This window comes from Triturus cristatus, chromosome 9 (genome assembly GCF_964204655.1).
Source record: "Triturus cristatus chromosome 9, aTriCri1.1, whole genome shotgun sequence".
In the NCBI taxonomy this organism is placed as follows: domain Eukaryota; kingdom Metazoa; phylum Chordata; class Amphibia; order Caudata; family Salamandridae; genus Triturus; species Triturus cristatus.
The window spans coordinates 905,002,232-905,026,494 of record NC_140592.1 but is presented as its reverse complement, the minus strand read 5'-3'; positions in this window follow the sequence as shown (position 1 = coordinate 905,026,494).

The following is a 24,263-nucleotide window of genomic DNA, read 5'->3' as shown; positions in this document are numbered from 1 at the left end:
TTGAAGAAATGGCAGATTCTACCGTTAACCCATTATGGGAGAGTTAATTTGATTAAATTGTGTGTTCTTCCTAAATATGCCTACATTTTTTAATAATATTCCTCTGGAATTTGATAAAACTGCTCTTTTGAAAATACAGGGTAAGATTTCTTCGTTTATTTGGGCAGGCAAAGGTATTAGGCTATCCTGGAAGAAGCTAAGGCGAAAACTGGCTAAGGGAGGTTTGGCTCTACGGGACCTCCAGTTATACTGTTGGGCTTATCAATTAAAAAATTGCAGGATGTTATTGTTGAAACCAGACAGCTCCCTAATTGGCAGTATGTTTAAAGTCATGCTCTCGGATTTTGATGAGGTGGGTTTTATGTACAAATTCGGAGCTCCCAAATACTTAAAAAAGATTAGGCTTAAGCCGCTATATATGGCGGCTAAGCTATGGGCGGAGTGCCGGGTAAGCTTGGGATTGTCGTACTATAGTGACTGGGCCCCAGTGTGGGACTCTCCAGGAACACCGGATTGCCTTTTGGATACTCTTTCTCAGCCATTAAAGGAAGCTGGAGTTCTTTACTGGAAGGATATAATGGAGGGGAATACTTGCTATCCTTGGGAAGTTTGGAGGAACCTTACTAGTGGTGCTCTTTCTAGATTCAAATTTTACCAAATCTCTTCATGGTGCAAGAGCCAACGTAGGTCAATTCCCGAGGATACATCCATGGAAGATGAGTTGCAAGAATTGACGGCAAAAAAACGAAGTAGGCCGGTGGTATGGATACCTTCTTACGGCAGCAGATAAAAAAATGGAGAGACCATATTTGGCCTGGGAGAGATGCTTGCCGAATGAAGATCTGGAAAATTTATGGCAAGTATCTTGGAAATTTTAAATCCTTTGATTAAATCTGCTGCACTTAGGAAGAACCATTTTTTTTAAATTGCACAGGATATACTGGTCGCCAGCGAAGCTTGCCAAAATAAAAGGTGGTGGAGAAGCTAGGTGCATGAGATGCGGAGCCCCGGAAGCAGACGATGTTCATATCTTTATGGCCTGCCCCTTGTTGCAAGATTTCTGGGGCAGAGTGGGCAAGGCTCTCTCTGAGGTGCTGGGTATGGAGGTTGGGGTAAGCCCATCTTTCATCATTTTTGGTATTATATTGAAGCCTGATGGGTCGTTGGAGCCCTCGGGGCTGGAGAGCAAACTGTTATTCTATCTGGTTCTTTTGGCACGTAGGGAGATTTGTAAGCTGTGGCGCCAAGCTAACCCCCCTACATGGAGAGCCTGGTGGAATGCGGTACGATACTTTAGGGATTTGGACCAAAAAGCCAATCAGAATAGGGACAGAACGGACGGGGGGCTGTTCTGGAATTTGTTAGATCACATTACTGGTGTTTAATCTATATTGTACTATCCCATGGTTAGACCTCTTGGTCAGCTCTAGATGAGTGGTGTGGCTGGGTTCCACAGAAATACCATCAGCTGAGTACTCACTCCATAGTAAAGCGGCAAGGGCGGTACAGATTGAGAGGTGGGATTAAAAAAAAAAAAAGAAAAAAAATGAGATCTAGTATAGTGTCAATATTATAATATACAAAGTCGCACTATCTGAGATCAAAGGAGCCAGAAAAGGATCAGTGTTTCCTCTATTCTGTCTGTTTATCAATACAAGCTGATGAAGTTACATATACATGGCAAAAACAACCAATAACACTTTTTTCTTAACACAAATCTTTAAATATTCACAAATAGCTACGTATTATAAATATCTCCTATGCCACAATCAAAAACGTACAACGTCGTAATATGTTTTGTTGTCGCAAAAGAAAAAGCTGACATTAGAAAACGGAACCTGCATCACAGAATGGACACACGAAATAACGGGTGTGGTTTATATACTTTTTGGTTATTGAGTAGTCTATGGAAGGAAGATGCAGCTCCGTCCATTTAGATGTCACGTTTTACAGTTGACACATGCTCACGTTTTCACTGATTAATTTGTGCACGTGTTGGGAAAAGTTACAAAATGTGAAGCGGTAAAGGTTTCGATTTCGATTCTCACAAGTATAAGTTCCTTAATATGTACATACGTTGGAGAGCTTAAAAACTGTTACCCGGCAAACCGTGTCATTTCCATTCTCGTGACTAAAAACATCTATTAATTGCCGTAATTCTAAATAGAACACATAAAAAACATATCGTTCAGAATAGAAGAAAAAAAAGTACGTGCTAATATTTCTCCTCACTATGGTTTTAAATTTAAAAAATGCCAGCATTTGTAAAGCATACAGCTACCTCCGGAGAGGTGTCCCGGCACTCGGGGGCGACGGAAAGATTAAGCAAGGTGTTGCCCACAGTGACATAGTGGTGGGCTAACGTGCAGATAGAGCCAAGAATCGAACTGTGAACACTGTTGTTTGAAGTCAGGTATAATAGCTGCTGCATCACACTTGTTCCACACTTATATGTTAATCAGTGTTAATTAAGTTTTAAACATTGTTAAATAATAACTCATAACAGAATACTTACAGTTAGTTTTTCACTACAAAAAGTATGCACGTCTTTTTAAAATTTACTTCAAAACAATATAGGTTTCATGGACATTGTAGTTAGAAATTAGCATTTAAAAAACCTTTGAAATTCACTGAAAAAAAACATAGGTTTCAGGGACGTTATAGTTAGAGATTAGCACTTAAAAAACCTTTGAAATTCAATGAAAAAAACACAGGTTTCAGGGACGTTATAGTTAGAAATTAACATTTAAAAAGCCTTAGAAATTCACTGAAAAAAACATAGGTTTCATGGACGTTATAGTTAGTTGGACATTTCACTCGTACAAAACCGGAGAAATTCAGCTGTTATAGTTAGTTGAGCTAACTATAACTCACGCCCCCGCAATGCACTGCTGATGGTGTCACATATTACATTATTCATGACATGGTCAGTGACATCACCGATGAGATCTCAAATGACATCACTGATGACATCATCCACGTGATAATCTGATGCACCTCCTCATACCCTAATATATCCTTTGATACACACACTCTAAAATACAGACTACCATTCTCAAAACCATAGACACATTAATACCAGTTAGTACATACCCACTCTCCGATTCCTAGGTCTACACACACATCCACTCATTCACCCCTACAATCACTCATACATGCAGTCAGTCATCAATACAGCACTATCATATGCACTCACACACCTATACAGACACTCACACACCGCCACTCATCCATGGAGGTACTCACATACCTAGTCAGTGATGCAAAGAATCAATCACACTGCCATTTACTCACCTATACAGTTATACACACACCACCTCACTTATTCATACAGATACTAACACATACTTACTCTCTTATACAATCACTGATACAAGCACACACTCATCCATACAGCCTCTCACAATCACTCACTCTCACATATAGCCATTTATATACTCCACCACTCACTTATACTGCCTTTTACATATGTAGTTACTCACACATGTACCACTGAGACATCCATTCACTAACCAACACACTCATACACACACTCACCCACCCATACAGCCCATCACAGATGTACTTTTGAACCCATACACCCAGTAAATTACCCACTCACACATCTATGCACAGTCACACACCCGCCACCCACCCACACACTCAGGCACCCATACAGATACTCAGACAGCCAATAAGTGACCCATATAGACACTCATTTAGCTACTCACCAACCCATGCAGCCGCTTACACACCAACTGACTGACTGATACAGACATTCACACAGTTTAGTCACTAACCCATGCATTCAGTAAGACACGTTTAATCGCTCACTTATACAGTCAGTCACGTACCTACTAAATCATCCATTCAGACACTGATACACTCACTCATTCTTCAATACACCTTGGCATATATATATATAAAACATATTTAAACTTTACAGAAACACACAGTCACTGGATGATGCCATCAGTGATGTCATCAGTGATGTCATTTGAGATGTCGTCAGTGATGTCACTGACCATGTCATGAATGATGTAATATGTGACATCATCAGCAGTGCATTGCGAGGGTGTGAGTTATAGTTAGCTCCACTAACTATAACGGCCAAATTTCTCTGGTTTTGTACAAGTGAAATGTCCAACCAACTATAATGTCCCTGAAACCTGTGTTTTTTTCAGTGAATATATATATATATATGTATATATATATATATATATATATATATATATATATATATATATATATATATATATATGAGGGGCTGAGATGTCAATAAAAGCGGTGATTTGAAATTAATGCAAGGCTCAGATGGCTTTTGTGGCAGCCCATGAAGAAGGGGTTTTTTAACCTCGAAACGCGTTGGCAAGTACAATATTGCAAGGAGCATTGAGCAGGCTGCATTGTGGAGCCGTATGGCAAAGCTCTGTTGAGTGACCTCCCAAAGCTTAAGGGCAATTTGGTTTCAAACTATATATATATGTATATATATGTATATATACATATATATTACCTACTGGCGGTCGTTATAGTTAGGACCAAGTTTCCATAGGAAGAGCATGTTTCGTTTTGCTTATAACGTTTGCGTCGTTTGATGAATCTTCATGAAATTTTCCAATTTAATTCTTTGTTCATATCAGCTCCTATGTGGGAACTGTGGGGGTGATTCGGTAAGGGGGGGCCAAGACAAAAGGTCCTAAAACATGTTTTCTCCATGTTAATTTCCATAGGAAACTTTAGACAAGGCTACAGGTCGAACGGGTGAACGGAATTGCCCCACATTTGACAGGGAGAAGGGTCTTGGTATAGAAAGCACACTTTTGTTTATTTGGTGTAAATCTGTTCAGTAGTTTTGGAGAAATATTGAAATTTACAGATATCGATATTTGGGAATTCTGCCATCTGATTGGCTGAGGCGTTACGAGCACGAGCTTGCTGCTTATTGGTTGTGAGCGCTGCGAGCGGTTGCAACTAGGAAGTGTTGGTCGCCATTTTGTGATTCCATTGAAGCGAGTAAGGGGGAAAAAGGGCAAAAAGAGTAGGAAACAGGAGGATAGGAGCACTGTAACCTCAGTGGGGGAGTGTGAAGCGAAGTAGTCACACCTACCGGTCTGAAAGTGCGGTGTTGCTCACAGTGACATGGTGCTGAGATGAGATGGTGCTACAGTTGGGTATGAAATCTAGATCCTAAACCGGGAGGTCATTGCTGTAAATGATGTGCTCTGGTGTTTGTAGGATACCTGTGGAAGTAGTGTTAGTAGGCGTTTATACCATACAGGGAGTGGGAAGCGAACTACTGAGCTCTACCATGCGTTTATACTATACCGGAAGTGGGAAGCGAAGTACTACGCCTACCGGTGTGAAGACTCGGGGATCAAACTGAGCTGATTGTTGTAAAGTGATGGGCTATGGGCGCTGTAGCATACTGGCCGCTGTAGTATAACTGTAAGTAGTGTTAGTATGCATTTATACTATACAGGGAGTGGGAAGCGAACTATTCACCCCTACTGGTCTGAAGACTCAGGTATTAAACCGTGAGCTCATTGCTGTAAAGTGATGTGCTCTGTGTACTATTTCAATGTAAGTCATAGTACAATGTTAGTATGTAATGATACTATAATGTAAATATGTAATGTTAGAATGTAGGGCTGTCATGACGGGAATCTTGGGGAGTTTGTACACGGTGCTGGAGAAAATGGATGCCTTGGTGTCTGGTCCTGTTGGTGGCTGTTTAAGCTGTCTTTTTTTCCTGCAATAAATCTACTTACCGGATCCACTGCTGTCGTCCTGTTCACTACATAAATTTGGCGACGAGCGGGAGAAGGTGAAAAGAAGGCAGCACTCACCAAGATTTTGCGCTTGCTTGCGTTGTGCTGAAGACCCGTTTTCTTGGTGAATCTGTTTCTACTCATCCCAGGGTCGTGTGCTGAAGACCCGTTTTCTTGGTGAATCTGTTTCTACTCATCCCAGGGTCATCGGCTGATCGAACTATGTGGTCCTACCTGTGGTAGGATTTATATTTTTTGATTTTGGGCTTCCTCTGCCTCTTCACTACACTATGGTTGCTGTACCACACATGTGCAAGTAGTGTTAGTATGGCGAGGGAACATGGCTAGGAAGCACGGTCTTGGAGCTCCGGCGTTCCAAGTATAACATAACGGATAAACTATTGAGATACCAGGTCTAACCTTTTTTCTTTCGCTATATTAAATACTGGAATGGCTTTCCCCTGGAGGAGTAGAAAAACGCTTGGATAAATGTGCAAGCAAAGACAAACCTGAGATTGATTGCGTGAGTTTGGAGGGTCGGGCATTCGAGGGCTGCTCATGGTGGCGCGAGCAATTTTCCTCAACCCCGGTGCGGCGGTGGAGCAAGGAGAGTGCGCGACCGCGGTCACACTCTGTCTGCCGTGGTGGCGAGCGGCCCGGCTGCTGTGGAAGGGCCGGCTTGCGGTGGTGCGTTTGGGCTTCCGGGTCACGAGAGACAGAGCAAGCGAGGAGACCAGCGGAGGCGGACAGGGAGCAGATCGGATTCAGGCGCGAAGTCGGGAGCTGGAGGCTGCGTTCGATTGGGAGAACGAAGGAAAGAAGGTGAGAGGACAGAAGAGTGTGCTGCTTGACAGCCCAGACAGGGGGGAGGATAGTCTGGGAGCAACCATAATCCCCCAAAATATTGGTAAAGGGAAGTATTTGAAGTACAGCGTGGGTTGCCATATGAAAAAAAGGAGGCAGAGTCAACTCGAATAAGAAAAAGAAATCCAACTCTGGACCTGGCGAAATAGAGGGGGAAGGGAAGCTATGTGATCTGTCGCGACAAGGCAGCACAGATAGGACAGACCGGACAGGATGAACAACCACTAAGATAATTTGTGAAGCAATGCCTGAAACGTCAGAATCGACCAATAGGACACCTAATAACATTTAAAAAGATGCTCCTTCTAAAGTGAGTTTAACACATGGAAACACAAATTTGACAAAAAACAAATACTCCCTGAGGAATGCAGAATGCATAAAGTTGTTAGCTGAAGGAGAAGGAGAAGGAGAAGGGAGCACTGACAAGGATAGAGGGAAAGGTAGTGGCGCAGTACTAACTCGAGTCTCACCTTTCTTGGTAACATGAAAACCTTTATCCAACAAAAAGATAACACAGAGAAGCCAAAGAAAACTACAAGACGGAATAAGACCTATACAGGGAAGCCGAGAGTCACACCGTCCCTAAGATCTTTTTTTAAATTAAAAGAAGCAGAACCTTCAGACACATCAACATCAGTGAGGAATCAATTTGTTAAAGTCACTATAGACACCATGGCAACTACATTGGCAGAAAAACAGATAGCTGAAACCAACTTAATCACCTCAAACAGATACTCTACATTAGAACAACATGATGTAGATGATGTCATTGACACAGGTACGCCCTTGGAGGACCACTTGTCATACGTCTCAATAGAAAGTGAACACACCTTAAATATCTCCAAGACAAGCGCATACACAGAAGGCCATCCAGACGGACAAACAAAGGAAAACCCTGTAGATGTAAGCTCAATGTTAACACAACTCTCCAAGGAGATAAAAGATAAATTCGCCGTATCGGAGAGCAACTAAATGAAAATACAGGAGTCTTGCGCGAACTTGGAAATTAAATGGCTGATATAACAGCAAGATTGACAACAATGGAGATAGCGTTTGAGGGTCTACAAGAAGAGGTAAAGAACAACCAAAAGGAAATTAAAATATTAAAAAGAAGTGAGAAGGAAATCAAGGACAAGTTAGAAGCGTTAGAAAATAATTCCAGGCGCAATAATTTAAGGCTCTTGAATGTCCCAGAAGGCCTAGAGAAGGGGAATCTGAAAGACTTTGTGGTGACCATCATTAAGGAGGCCATTCCAGAATTTCAAACCTGGGACCTTGAACAAGACATACAGAGAACCCATAGGGATCCCTTCAGACGGGACCCAAAAAGGGACTAACCAAGCAAAATACTAGTGAACTTTTGCACTTACGTCATCAAAGAGGCAATACTTTCAGCAGCCCTTAAAGCAAAAATATTCCAAAAAGATGATTGGTCCTACTCTATAAGATCAGATATAGCCAACATTACATTAAATCGGCAATGGGAGTTAGGAAAACACATCAAAACCCTTGAGTCACTAGGGGCAACAGCACAATTGAAAATTCCAGCCACCTTGAAAGTTATGTGGAAGAATAAAATACACAACTTCAGGGAAGCTAAAGAGGTTGAGAACCTGATAGACCACATAAATAGTCAAAAAGGCACACACTAGCTTTAAGAAAAGTAAGGAACCTCAGAGTTTCAAGGGGTGCAATGCGACACCCCATATGGAAGAAGGGAGGGTTCCCTAGGGAGGGAGGAGGGTCTCAACGAGAGGAATGCACATTTTCACTTGTGATTAGCAGCACTGGGTGGGGAGCATTAGGGGAATTTTTTTTTTTTTAAAACCTCATACATGACATAAATAGACAGTAAAAATAAGGCTTTAAAGACCAAGAGCGAGGACAAGGGGGAGAAGAAAATGAATAATCTCAGAATAATATCTTGTAATGTTAATGGGCTGAGAGTACATAAAAGAAGGAGAAAGATCCTAGAATTAATTAAACTGTCTGCTAATGACATAATTATACTGCAAGAGACACACCTACGAGAAGAGGAATGGGGAAACATTCTTAAACATAACAAATGGATAACACATATGGTATGCACTAAGCAATCGTGTAACGTCAAGGGAGTGGCCGTATTATTTAAAAAACTGGCAAATGTTAAAATAGAGGATTATAAAGCAGATAAAGGGGGCAGATGGGTAATTGTGAACATCAAAATAGATAAATTAGGTCTTACGTAGGTAGGATATTATGGACCCAATGTAGACGACCCATCCCCTCTAAATCAATTATATAGACATTTATTAGAAACTAGAAACAACATAAATATGGCAGGAGACTTTAATATTTTAATGAACCCACTACTTGATAGATCGTCACCACAACATATTATAAGCGCTCCAAAAATGAGAAAGAGTGTACAGCAATTGATAAAGAATCTAGGTCTAGTGGACATATGGAGGCTTAATGCAGGCAATAAAAAAGAATTCACATATTGTAATAAAAAATATTCACATGCCTCAAGAATCGACATATTTTTGGTGAGTGAGAAATTAAGAGAGAACAACATCAAGGTTTTACATCAACCAGAACATTTGTCAGACCACGCAGCAATGACGCTAGAAATGTCCACGATGGGAAACGTAATAGAATACAGATGGACCCTAGATAGAACACCTTTGGGCAAACATGAAGTGGTGATTGCATTAAAGGAAGAAGTGACTGAATTTTTTTATATCACCTTAAATTCAGCAGCACCACACATAGTCTGGGACACCTTCAAGGCCTACCTTCGGGGGAGACTGATAAGCCATGCTGCTTTTTATAAAAAAAGAAGGGAAAAAAGAAATTAAAACATATGAAGAAAAGATTAAAACAGCACAGGAAAATCTTACAAATTGTCGAAACATCGCCACAAGGCTAGGACTGCAGAACAAGCTAAATGAGGCTAAAGAACAGCTGACAGAATACCTGGAAGGAAAGATTAAAGAACGATGGGAAGCCAGTAAATTGGCCCATTATGAATATGGGGAAGGTTGTGGGAAACTCCTCGCGTGGAAGGTAAAACATGACCAGTTGAGAGGCGAGATCAGGAAAATACAGGAGGATGGCTCCCATAAATTATGTGAGGATAACGCTAGTATAGGCAAGGCATTTGGCGACTTCTTTCAAGAGCTATACACTGAAGAGAAAAGAGACCCACAATTAGACTTAGATAAGTGGTTGAATCAGGATCCCATACCTGGCATAAACACTGACCAGCAAGAAATGCTAAATCAGGAAATCACTATCCAAGAGATAGAAAAAGTAATTTCTAATTTAAAGAGGGGAAAATCTGCAGGACCGGATGGTATCCCCAATGAACTTTACAAAGTCTTAAAGGAGATACTAGCCCCATATCTACATAAGTTATTTAATAGTATATATAGCCACCAAGCTCCCATCCCATCTTCATGGAATGAGGCCGTAATTACTTTGATACTAAAGCCTGGGAAAAACTCACTAAAATGTGAGTCGTATAGGCCAATCTCATTACTAAATAGTGATAATAAAATCTTTACACAAATTTTAGCAATAAGATTGGGAGGACGTTGGGGAGCATCATACATTCCAGCCAAAAGGGTTTTATGAAAAATAGACAGTTGAAGGATCTAACACATGAACTAGTTACATCCATTGATATAGCCACTACTATAAAAATACTACTAACTGTTATAATGATAGATGCTGCTAAAGCATTCAACAGAGTAAACTGGCAATACCTATATAGAGTTATAAAACAAAATAACTTGGGGGATCACTTTTTAAATACTATAAAGTCAATCTATGAATTACCAACAGCTAGTATAGTGGTAAATGGAGTACTCTCAACCACAATCAAGAAAGGATGTGGGACGCGGCAAGCATGTCCCTTGTCCACTTTATTATTTAACATGTATATAGAGCCGTTGGCCAGAAGAATAAGATCTGATACTGGGATTATTCTGTTTAGATACTTAGACTGGGAAATAAAACCAGCTCTATAAGCAGATAACTTGATGGTCTATACACCAAATCTCAGGACTGCATTACCACGCATAATGGAATTAATGGAAAAATGTGGTACAATATCTGGCTATCTAGTGAATAAAGATAAAACGGAAACCATGACCTGGAATGGCCCAATAAATTCTGAACTAGAAAAGCCAGAGATTAGATATTTGGGAATTAGCATAACCAAAGACCTGAATAGCATAGCGCTTATTAATTTCAAGAAACTGCACCTGGAAACTAAGACCTTATTAGAATCATGGATGCATCTGCCGTAATCCATATTTGGTAGAGCAAACTTGATCAAAATGATGATTCTTCCAAAGTTTACGTTCATTTTTAATGCTTTACCACTACATTTTAAATAAAAATTGGTTGCAGAAATTGCAAAGTGACCTGACCGGCTTTGTATGGAAAAACAAAGCGGTGAGAATAGCATGGAAAAAATTACGTAAAAAGAAAGTGGATGGGGGAATCACCTTGCCTGACTTTAAAATATATCACTGGGCTTTCTTTTTTTAAAATACCAGACATCTTCTTTTGGACAATGCACAAAGCTCCATACCACATCTACGGGGTTTAAAAAAGAATTTCCTGGAGGAAGGCAATTTTTTAAAATTTAAATACGGTCATCCCAAATTCTTTAAAAAGATCAGATTCAAAGTTTTGTTAGCTGCCTGCGAGATTTGGGTACAAATTAAACAAGTCATGGGCATATTATATTACAGCAGCAAAGCCCCAATCTGGTACTCTCCAGGCACTCTAGAATGTCTCTTGGATATCTTAGCTCTCCCCTTATTGAGGGCAGACCTAATAACTTGGGGAAAGTTAATTGGAGGAAACTCCCTCATTCCTTGGGATGTACTTGCCTCAAAAACTAACTTTACTTTGTCAAGACTCAAATTTCTTCAACTGACAAGCTGGGTTCGGAACGAACGACAGTTCAGTTTGGACTCAGAATGGGAGGGAGAATTCGTGAAAAATCTAGCATTCAAAAAGGAAGTGTCCAAGTGGTATTGGATGCTAGTGGAAACAGAGGACAGCAAGCTACCCGCACCAGAGGAGATATGGAGAACGGACATACCAGATGCGGCTACCCGCACTCTATGGCAAGTATCATATGCAGCACTCTGGTCAAACATCCGACCTGCACCTTTAAGAAGAATCCATCTTTTTACTCTATACAGAGCTTATTGGTCCCCAAAAAAGCTGGCCAAATTGGGAGGAAGCACGAGAAGATACTGTCCTAAGTGTGGGTTGGAAAATGCGGATGACATACACATGTTATGGCAGTGTCCGGTAATCCAGATCTTCTGGCGAGAGGTGGGTGAGTTTGCCTCCAAAACACTAGGAGTTGAAGTTCAGGTAAGCCTTAACCTTGTTATCCTTGGGATAATGCACAAAGGTAATAAAAAATGCATAGCGAACATATCTCAAGCACATCTATTATTTGCATTGGAAATTATGGCACATAGAGAAATATGCACGAAATGGGTAACACTGACAGCACCATCACAAAGAGAATGGATTTTATACGCTAAAAATACCTGTTGGCTAGATTGTATTAAAGGTTCACCTATACGGATTAAAATGTGGAAACCAATTTGAGATATGATTTCAGGAGATGACATGTTAGGGCGCCTCATCGCTTGATACTACTATACAAAACAAGCTGCATAGTAAAGTCCAATGATTAAGGCATATTGAACTTTGCTGGAGTTTGGTCAGACCGCATATACCTCCACATATATAGTTCAATAAGGCCTTGGCTTCCTGGGCAGAAGAGAAGAGCTGGTCATCTCAGTTAATATGCACTCAGTCCCAGCCATCTGTTGAATGTCATGTATGAGGACATAAAAAAAAAAGTAGTGTTAGTATGCGTTTATACTAATTCTGTAGTTATCCATTAAATAAAGCATCATGGTCCCAAGGAACGCCACCTCCCAGGCGCAGGTCATACAATGTCCCGGGGTGTGCAAGCACGGGACATTTATGCTTGCTATTACAGGGCAGGAGCATTGCTTGCACCCTGTGATAGTAAATTCTTGTTTGCCTCGTTGAAGCCAGAGGAGGAAAACCTCGTATCGTTTCAATAAAGCGGAACCGGATGGTATAAATGGAGAGAAAAAAAATGAAGCGGGGTCTCACTCGTTCATTTAAATGAGCACACTGGTGGGTAATGTTCCAGGGCCAATCCTATTATTATTTTACGGGTCTCTGCAGCACTGGGGATCTTAATCTCACATGTAAATTAGGCGCGGGTGGGCACAGAGATGTTTCGCAGACTAGGGGATCGATACCTTCCCGGGTATTGTTTACGAATTGTTCGGGGGGCTTCGAGGCCAACTCAAGACCGGGGATCGCCAACCTCCGGGGCTTTATTTAAATATGGAGGGTGGGCTTCGCCAGTCCTTGAAGCCTCGGTGGTCCTAGGCAGTCCCTTATTGGTTCTGAAATCACACGGGCAGTACTCATGGTGTTGTAAAGTGACACACTCATAGAACTCTTGCCGTTGTACAATTACCCAGGCTTCATTTGTATAATAGTGTGTTGGTTTATATTTGGTAGGTGCACCGGAAAATTAAGCAAAGAAGACCCATGCACTCAGTTATTTAATGGTAAAAAAGAATAATTTTATTAACACAACACAAATAAATGGAAATGTAACTTTATTAGAATAATAGTAAAACATGAAAGAAGGGGGTGGGACTCCTCCGGAAGCAGCATACAAAACATGCAAGACAAAAAAGAAACATAAGTATGTGTGCCATGTCTAAGAGAAAAAGAAAGGTCGCGAGAATGAACGGAGGAAAGTGAGAATGGGACAGAGAGCGAGTCTGTGTAAGGGAGAAGGGGAGGGAGAGTGAAAAGAACAGAGGGAGGAGGAGACAGAGCGCTGGCCTACTGCACCCAGCCCTCACTGTTAACCTCCCGTCACCCGTGTGTCTGGGTTGCTGGGGTCCGCGAGAAAGAGTGCGGTCCAGCAAGTCCTTAAAATGAAACAGAGATATGAATGAGGACAGAGATTAGATTATTATCTATGGCAACATCGCTTGCCTGCACCTGTGCACCCAGGCTGCTGCACCCCAGCCCCTTCCCCCGCACTGTGCTCAATTGCAGCTCCTGCGCGCCGAGGCTTGACTGCTCACCTGCCACAACCGGTGTGTCCAAGGACGTGCCAGTACGAGCTCCAACTCCAGGGTGCCGCTATCAGGGTGGCCCAGCAAGTCTCCGGTCGGGGACAGTGTCTTGATACCACGGTGGAAGGTGTCAGAATGCCCAGGGCATCATCACAGGGTGAGCACCCGCTCTGCCTATTTTGGCTCCAATAACCCAGTGTCTGAAAAGGGGGAAAAAATATGATGTTGAAAACGTCATGAGGTAAATGAAGGTTTCTTTCAACGTTAATAGAGAACACCAGTTGAGTGCATCCTTCCTTCTTGAAGTACGATCTTCGAACTGTTAGTGGTAATCGTGGTTCAAAGAGGAGTTGGAGTGCACGAGAATACACAAGGTTAAATAATAATATGTTATGCCAACGTTCACATACAAAGGAACAGAGCGCATGCTAGAAGTATAATGTGCGTGTGTGTAAAGCAGTGGCGCACGCCACGTGTCTGTAGGGCAGGGCTGCCCACTGGCTCAGGCCTACAGTACGGTCCAGCAGATCCTTAAAATGAGACAGAGATGTAACTGAATGAAGTCAGAGATCACATCGGTACGCAGGGTAACATCGATTGCTCGCACCTTTGCACACAGGCTGATGCACTCCATCCCTCCCGCAGCACAGCGCTCTACACATGTCTGTAGGGCAGCGCTGCCTGCTGGCTCAGGCCTATAGTATGGTCCAGCAGGTCCTTAAAATGAGACAGACATGTGAGTGAATGAGGTCAGAGAACACATTAGTAAGCAGGGCAATATCGCTTGTTTGTACCTGCGCACCCAGGCTGATGCACCCCACCCCTCCCGCAGCATTGCGCTCAATTGCAGCCCCTGTGCACCCAGGCCCCACTGCTCACCTGCTGTCATTGTTGTGTTTCCAAACACGACAGGCAGCAGTGTTCACAATTCAGGTGCAGTGTTGATTGCGACGATGGTATACACCTCATGGATCCCTTTTTTTTATTGCGCATTGTGATACACGAGGTGGTTGCGGCCATATCACCTGAGGCAGTGTAGAAGAACTGGGACATATGGCGTCGTCGCTATCCTATTTATACGTACGAAAAGTGGGCTGGGCTTGCATATGCCAGGCGAGCGTAGGGGTGTGAATAATAGTTCCGGGGACCTGGGCGTTGTTCAGTTCCTACCTGGCCAGGAAGTGTACTTCTGTGTGTTTCTGTTGCAGTTTTGACATCACAGAATGCGCAATTTACATTAATGTAGCATGTACCAGGAGGGCGGCAACTATCGCTAATGAGATGCTGTTCGAAAACATTGAATGGCCAAAATCACATGTCGTTGTCAAGGTTGTGGATATGCGCAGACACTCATGTGAATGGTGTGCAGTATTATTGAAAGTGTTGCTATCGCGAAGCGCACACATGTGAATGTGCTCGGATGGAGGGAGGATCAGCAGTGAGGCTACGTCATAAATAGTGATAACGTTCATTATAGTTAAACAATGCATGCAAAACGTGAATCTGAAAGTCTCAGATATGACACACTCCTATACTGGTAAAGCCTGACAACAGAGAATACAGCAATACAAATGTACACATTACTGTTTACTGTTTGTCACATGCAAGTCTCCGGTCGGGGACGGTATCTTGATACCACGGTGGAAGGTGTCAGAATGCCCAGGGCATCATCACGGGGTGAGCACCCGCTCTGCCTATTTTGGCTCCACTAACCCAGTGTCTGAAAAGGGGGAAAAAATATAATGTTGAAAACGTCTTGAGGTAAATGAAGGTTTCTGTCAACGTTAATAGAGAACACCAGTTGAGTGCATTCTTCCTTCTTGAAGTATGATCTTCGAACTGTTAGTGGTAATCGTGGTTCAAAGAGGAGTTGGAGTGCACGAGAATACACAAGGTTAACCCCTTCGACGCTCATGACGGAACGGTTCCGTCATGAGCGTCGGTTGAGCTGTGCTCATGACGGAACCGTTCCGTCATGACCACGCCCGCGCAGGTAACGGTCAGCACAGCGGGGGAATCCGCCCCGCATGGAAGGGGTTAAATAACAATATGTTATGCCAACGTTCACATACAAAGGAACAGAGCGCATGCTAGAAGTATAATGTGCGTGTGTAATGCAGTGGCGCAAGCCTGTGTGCATGTACACTTAGTAATCAGCTCACTACAGTGCCCCAAAAGCCAACGCCACGTGTCTGCAGAGATGTAACTGAATGAGGTCAGAGATCACATCGGTATGCAGGGTAACATCGGTTGTTCGAACCTTTGCACACAGGCTGATGCACCCCACCCCTCCCGCAGCACTGTGCTCTACACGTGTCTGTAGGGCAACGCTGCCCACTGGCTCAGGCCTACAGTACGGTCCAGCAGGTCCTTAAAATGAGACAGACATGTGACTGAATGAGGTCAGAGAACACATTATTAAGCAGGGCAATATCGCTTGTTTGTACCTGTGCACCCAGGCTGATGCACCCCACCCCTCCCGCAGCATCGCGCTCTATTGCAGCCCCTGTGCACCCAGGCCCCACTGCTCACCTACTGTCATTGTTGTGTGTCCAAACACGACAGGCAGCAGTGTTCACAATTCAGGTGCAGTGGTGATTGTGATGATGGAGCATGCCTCATGGATCCCTTTTTTTATTATGCATTGTGATATGCGAGGTGGTTGCGGCCATATCACCTGAGGCAGTGTAGAAGAACTGGGACATGTGGCGTTGCTGTTATCCTATTTATACGTACGCAAAGTGGGATGGGCTTTGGTACGCCAGGCGAGCGTAGGGTGTGAATAATAGTTCCCGGGACCTTGGGCGTTGTTCAGTTCCTGCCTGGCCAGGAAGTGTGCTTATGTGTGTTTCTGTTGCAGTTTTGACATCACAGAATGCGCAATTTACATTAATGTAGCATGTACCGGGAGGGCGGCAACTATCGCTAATGAGATGCTGCTCGAAAACATTGAATGGCCAAAATCACATGTCGTTGTCAAGGTTGTGGATATGCGCAGACACTCATGTGAATGGTGTGCAGTATTATTGAAAGTGTTGCTATCGCGAAGCGCACACATGTGAATGTGCTCGGATGGAAGGAGGATCAGCAGTGAGGCTACGTCATAAATAGTGATAACGTTCATTATAGTTAAGCAATGCATGCCAAACGTGAATCTGAAAGTCTCAGATATGACACACTACTATACTGGTAAAGCCTGACAACAGAGAATACAGCAACACAAATATACACATTACTGTTTACTGTTTGTCACATGTGATCTAGGATGTGCACTCTGCCTGTGGCTGGTGATACCCCTTCGGGCCAGCAATACCCAGGCCGAAAGGCAGCACAATAATGTGCACACACACACACCAGGGGAATCGTCTAACACACATTTGATTTTTGATGTAACGTTTGAGATGCATGGTGATCCCACATGGAAGGCTAATGTACAGACCATGAATATTGATCAAGATGATCGTTGCATGTTGTGTGTAGTAGAAGATATGTGTACACAGCAAAAAAACTTTTCAAAAAAGCTCTCTAAGCAGAAGGGGTGTGCCTCATCAAACGCTGTAGAAAGAATGACTAAAATGGGTGGGGTCCTCCAACTGTTACAATGGGAAATGCTATGAACTAATCAAATGCTTTTTTTTAAGGTGGCATGGCAATCGCGGATCGAGGGTGCAAGGAGGCCACACCCGACAAGATTTTGAGAAAATATATTTATCATAATATAAGTTTATTACAGTTAGAAATATATAAATGTTTAAAATATTTTAGGTAATTCCTTGCTCTCATTTACAGTTTAAAGTTATTTAGATATAGTTTTGAGACATAAAAAAATGAGGGAATGGCGTACCCGGCGCGACACCATACGTCTATGATGTAACACAGGGCCTGGCAGTGTGCACTTGTCGCATATGCAATGCGTAGCGGGCGCGACTTCATACGTACATGACATAACGCGTGGCTTGGTACTGCGTACCCGTCAGATACCTATGTAGCAGCTGACGCGAACTCATACGTGTAGGATGTTACGCAGGACATGGTGCCACGAATCCGTCGGATACAAAATGCGCATCCTTTACGAGTTTAGCAATATGGCGGATAGGATTCGCGTGGTGATGGAGCTTGGTACACTACCGGTATGAGAGTGCAGTTTTCTCAACAAAAAAAAAAAGATGTACATATTTTTTGGGGAAGATATAAAACATTACTTAATTTTTAAAGTAAAAAAAAAGAAGTATAATAGAGTTGCAAAATATTACAAAAAAATAGAAAAAATATAGGTTTTATAAACATTAAATTATGAAATTAACATTTAAAAAACCTTCGAAATTCACTGAAAATTCCATATGTTTTACAGACGTTATAGTTAGGAATTAGCATTTAAAAAACCTTTGAAATTCACACAAAAAAAATAGGTTTCAGGGACGTTATAGTTAGTTGGACATTTGACTCGTATAAAACCAGAGAAATTCACCTGTTATAGTTAGTTGAGCTAACTATAACTCGCGCGCCCGCAATGCACTGCTGATGATATCACATATTACATCACTCATGACATGGTCAGTGACATCACTGATGACATCTCAAATGACATCACTGATCACATCACTGATGACATCTTCCACGTGATAATCTGATGCACATACTGATGCCCTAATATAAACTTTGATACACCCATTCTATAATGCAGACTACAATTTTTGAAACTATATGCACAACAATGCCATATACTTCACTGTTTCCTAGGTCTACACACACATCCAGTCACTTATACATGTAGTTACTCATCAATACAGTAGTATAATATGCACTCATACATCTATACATGCAGTCACACTCTGCCGCTCATCCATAGAGTTAGTCACCCACCTAGTCAGTAATGCAAAGAATCAATCACACATCCATTTACTCATGTATACAGTTATGCACACCAAGTCCGTTATATATAGACACACCATATTACTTATTTATAGAGATACTGACACATATTTACTGTCTTATACAATTAGTGATATAAGCAGACACTCATTTATACACAAAGTCTTCAAATAACTTACTCTCATGTATAGTCATTTATATAGTCCAACACTCACATATAGTGCCTTAAAACATATGTAGTTAGTCACGAATATACCACTGAGACATTCATTCACTCACAACACACCCATACATACAGTAACTCATCCATAGAGCCCTTCCCAGATGTGCTTTTGAATCCATACAACCAGTGAATCACCCACTCAGACATCTATGCACAGAGTCATACACCCCCCCACCCACCCATACAGACACTCAGGGATGCAAATCAATAACCCATATAGATACTCATGTAGCTATTCAGCAACCCATGTGGTTGCTTACACACCAACTGATAGACTAATACAGACTTTCACACAGTGTAGTCACTAACCCATGCATTCAGTAAGACATGTTCAATCACTCACTTATACAGTCAGTCATGCACCGACTAAATAATCCCTTAAGGCACTTGTAAATGCATTCATTCTTCAATACACCTTGGCATAGATATATATGAAAAATACTTAAACTTTATAGAAACATACATTCACTGGATGATGTCATCAGTGATGTCATTTGAGATGTCATGAGTGATGTCATTGACCATGTCATGAGTGAGGTAATATGTGACATCATCAGCAGTGCATTGCAGGCGCGCGGGTTATAGTTAGCTCAACTAACTATAACAGGCGAATTTCTCTGGTTTTATATAAGTCAAATGTCCAACTTACTATAATGTCCCTGCAACCTATGGTTTTTTTAGTGAATTTCAAAGGTTTTTTAAATGCTAATTCCTAACTATAACATCTCTAAAACCTATGTTTTTTTCAGTGAATATATATATATATATATATGTGTGTACATATATATATTCATTTTATTTTATTTCAAAATCTTTATTCAAATAGTAGTGTATCCATAAAAGCACAGGTCACATAACAGCTGAAGGAAGTACATGAGTCTATTAGTCTTAATATCAGTAGAGTAAAATCATACATAAGCAAACATCCTGTTATGAATAGGTAAAAACAGTTATCGATAAAAACCCTCTTAATTTTTATCATTCAAGGTTATTGTGAGCTTATTAAGAACTAATCTATAGACAATATCCATTAGGTTCATATTAAACATGATCATAATATATAAAATTATTTCAATAAAACAAGCTTCATAAAGTACACATTGTGTTGCGGGCGCGTACTGCAGTTTTTAGAAAAGTGCCTACACAAACAGTTAATTCATCATCTTCCAGCTTAAGAATTTCCATGTAGGCTATATATTTATATATTTATACACATACTGACTTCCCCAGTTTGGAAAGTCCCGGACATTTTTCAAAAGAAATAACCCTCTGAATCTCTTGCATCCAGGGAAGCTCATACTGTGCTTCCAGTCCCTAGGAAAAGCAGATATATGGCCTCTGGAGACAAAAAAGGTGGTGATGTTGGGGGCTGCAGCGCTGCCACGCAACATGTTAGCTTATGTATCTGAGGAGAACTCTCCAAGCTTAGTTGTGGTACCTGAAATTGCATGCTCAAATTGTTTTAACCCTTTGTTACTCCTAAGCACGGAGAATGAGAATGTTTGTCAATGCAGTCCTGCCTAAGAGGTAGTTAAGAGTGTGGCCAAATGCAGCAACACATGCACTAACTGCACATGCCAAAATGGACAAAGCCAGCTCAAAGCAATTATCATAAAATAAGCGAATCAAGTGTCCTTAATGATGGCAAATTTGAAGACTATTTTGGATAAAAATTGATCCGTCACACCCAGTTTAAAGAAGGAAAGAGAGCCTTCTGTGTCTAGAACACAGGAGAGTACCGATAGTATTGGGATCCGGAAACACTGGGATATGTACTTTATAGCAGTTTGATTTAGTTTTGATTTAGTGGCTGACCAAATAATCTAAGAACCAATTAAAAGATACTCTAACAACTGGGAGGAAGTGAAGCACATGTCCCGGGGAGCATTAGGCTCTTGTCAGCACAATTGATAATGTCCAAAGAGGTTCCAAAAAGAGGCTGCCCAATGTGGAGGCAGCAGGTGGTAGTGCATGATGGGAAGAGGGGTTGTCACCCCGTCTTGACATGGTTAGCTTGGTGGAGGGGAGACCATTGCCCTTGTGTACCTATAGCAACAGAACCACACATTAACCCCAGCAAGGCTAGTGATGAGGGGAGGCAATCCCTAGCTTACACGCAGCTTATAAACCCTGGGAACACCAGAAAACTAAAGATATTGCCCTGGAACATAGCTGGCCTTAAGTCCAAATTAAATAGAGAGGAAAAGGGAGCTTTATCAACAATTTTGACATCTGCCTTCTACAGGAGACTGATATGGTCCATAGGGTGGGCTTCACAAATCTTAGTTTAGAGGCCTCTCTGTCACCTTCAGGTCTGCCAGCAGGGACTCTAATCATTTGGGTTAATATACACCTGAAATGTACCCTCAATAAACTTGAAACAAAATCTAAGCACTTACGGGCTGTGAATCTTAAAAGCACAAATGGGAAACAGTTAGTTCTCCTGGTTAATTTTTACAACAGATTTCCTTTGCAGAACCAAGATTCTCCTATTGAGGAGGAGGACGAGGAATGGGGATCTCTATACATATAAGTCACACTAGAAAGACACAAGTAGCATTCCAAGGTCCAACTGTAGATCCAAAATAGATCCAAAATACATTATATTCTTTTGGACATATTTCTTTTGTGTCACTTAATTGACACGAGGGTAACCGAAAAGTTAGATAGCTATCACAACACCTTGATATTAGAACTGGATCATATGTTTATCCCCCTCAATTTGAACTAGAGGGAACACTAGTTAATCCCATTGTTCTTATCAACAACGGGAGGAGGGTTAAGTGGCCCATGGCTGAGAAAAGCTAAGATATTCTTGCTCAATGATATACTATTGTAGCACAATCATTAGATGACATCAATAGGTGAGCAAATGAGGTACAACTAACTCTAAATAGATTTAGTGGGTTTTTAGCGAAGATCAAAAGAATTCTACAAGGCTGGGAAGAGTTCAGTCATAAGCAACAATAAAGTCGAATGGTTTGATGAGTACTGCAAGGCAGCTAGGGTGGAATTGATGTGCGCCATACAAAATAGGTGTAGGGGTACCATGGTTTTAAAAAGGAAATACTATAAAGCAGACCTAAACAAGGCCAAAACGAATTGAGTTATCGAGAGATTTAAGTACTGCATTTATCACTAAGGACTGCAAACAGTTCTGGCACATACTAGTGACGGGGACCAGGAGCAAAATCGCAGAAGAAGAGTTTCACATTATACCTCAGATCTGGGTAAATCACTTTAGCTCACTTTAAGGTGAACAGGCGGACCTGGGAAGTGGGCAAGTGCTTCAGTTTCTCTAGATATGCACAAAGAGACACTGGATACAGACCTCTCTTTAGCCTAGAGGCAACCAAGTTAGCACTTACGACCTTAAAAGGGATAAAGCACCTGGACTAGATAAAATCCCTGGTGATCTCTTTCTCTCAGAACCAGAAGTATGGGTCATGGTTAACCTAAGTTATAATGCTATTCTTAAGGGTGGAGAGGTGCCCTATTCCTGGATGGGAGCGAAGGTACATGCCAGTCATCATTTCAGGCTGGCCGTTTTTTCGATTCCCTAGTACTGCAGGCTCTTTTCACAGCTGATGTCGAACAAAGAGCCTATGTGACACAATCAACTAACTTAAAATAATAGTCTCTTACATTCATCATTAAGACACACAACACCCTTCTCCATCTTGGTGCTCTTGTAGCCTTTACGAGCCCATTGTATTTGAAGATGTTTAATAATAGGATTGGTTACTTACAAGACAGGGGTTTTGAAGAGGCTTTCCTGGAGAAGGCACTGTGTTGCCGAAACCCGTGTGGAGAGAGATATGTGGAGAGAGATAAGGGATAAAGAAAATGAGCCACACTGATTGAACATTCTAGAATCATATCTGAAAATAAATGTATTGTGTACCAAAGGCACTGAAAGATAAACGGTGGTACTAACAATTGATTGAAGATAAAAACAAATGCCTATTGCTGGTATATATAAGATCTACCTGTACTGTTATCTTGCTAGGCGTCACATTATTTTGATCGAACTATTAGGATGTAAAATTGAATGTAAATGTATGATAGATGGTTTGTTTGATGTGAATGTCATCTGTTTAATATGTTTTTTGATTTTTACAGTCAGGTGCAATATTGATCTCTGAGACACTGCTGTTGATATATAAAATGAGAATATTTATGATAAGGAATTTTTCTATTTGTGGATTGTCAATAAAGATATGAATATAAAGAAGATTTTCTTTTTCAGAGCCATACATTGATGGAGTTATAAATGAATGAGTAAGGTTGATGGGGTTTTTCTTTGCAATGTTGACATTTTCCCTGCTTTAGGGACTGTTATTTATAGCAGGGGGTCCACTCTTTTCAATAAATAGAAGCAGAGGGAGTACCTTTATACAAGAAGGGAGACAAAAGTGAACCTTTAAATTACAGGCCCATCAGCCTGTTTGATACATCACAGAAGCTATTTTGCAGGTATTTTTTAGTGAGGTTTATCCCCGGGCGTAGTGTGCGTATAGGGGCTACGCTGAGGTCCACGGAGTTGCTAACAAACTCCGTGGAACTCTGCTCCACTATGCCATGCCGCCCGCCTCCATCCCCCTATTAAGAATTTGGTTGACATTAATTAAAAAGAAACTTAAAAGCACTTACCTGTGTACTGCGGCATCCCCGGGCTGCCCTATTCCTCTTCCTTGTTGTACCAGTAATGCTTGAGAAAACTGTGCATGCACGCGAGCCCGTGCATGCGCATTTCTCACAAGAAATGCGCAGGTGCACGCGCATGCGCAGTTTTCTCTAGCGTTACTGGTACGGCGAGGAAGAGGAGGAGGTCAGCCCGGGGTCGCCGCAGTACACTGTTAAGTGGTTTTGAGTTTCTTTTTGATTAATGTCAACTTATTTCTTAATAGGGGGGTGGAGGCGGTGGCTGGCAATCTCCGCTCCACTGCTGAGTGTGCGGAGGTTTGCGTTCTCCGCGGATTGCGGAGAAGGCAAATCTCCGAACACTCCGCAGGCGGAGCGGAAGTCTCTGCCCAGGGTTAGTGAGGTTACAAATTGGATAAGGGAGGCCAGATTTTGTCACCCCTGCAGGCTGGGTTTAGTGAGAGCATGAGCACTACAGATCAACTTAACAATATAATGGAAATAAGTAGTTATCAAGAGAGAACACCTACACATGGTGTTTGTGGGCCAACATGCCTCTTTTGATCACATTCCCAGAGACTAAATGTGGGTAGCTCTGGAGCAGTTAGGGGTCCCGAACTTCATTTTACAAACAATAATTAGGCTCCACAGGGATAATTAGACTCAAATAAAATGGGCTGTAATGATGAAGTAAAAGAGCATGTAAGGGTAAACAGAGGATTGTGGAAAGGGTCTATATTGGCACTGATTCTG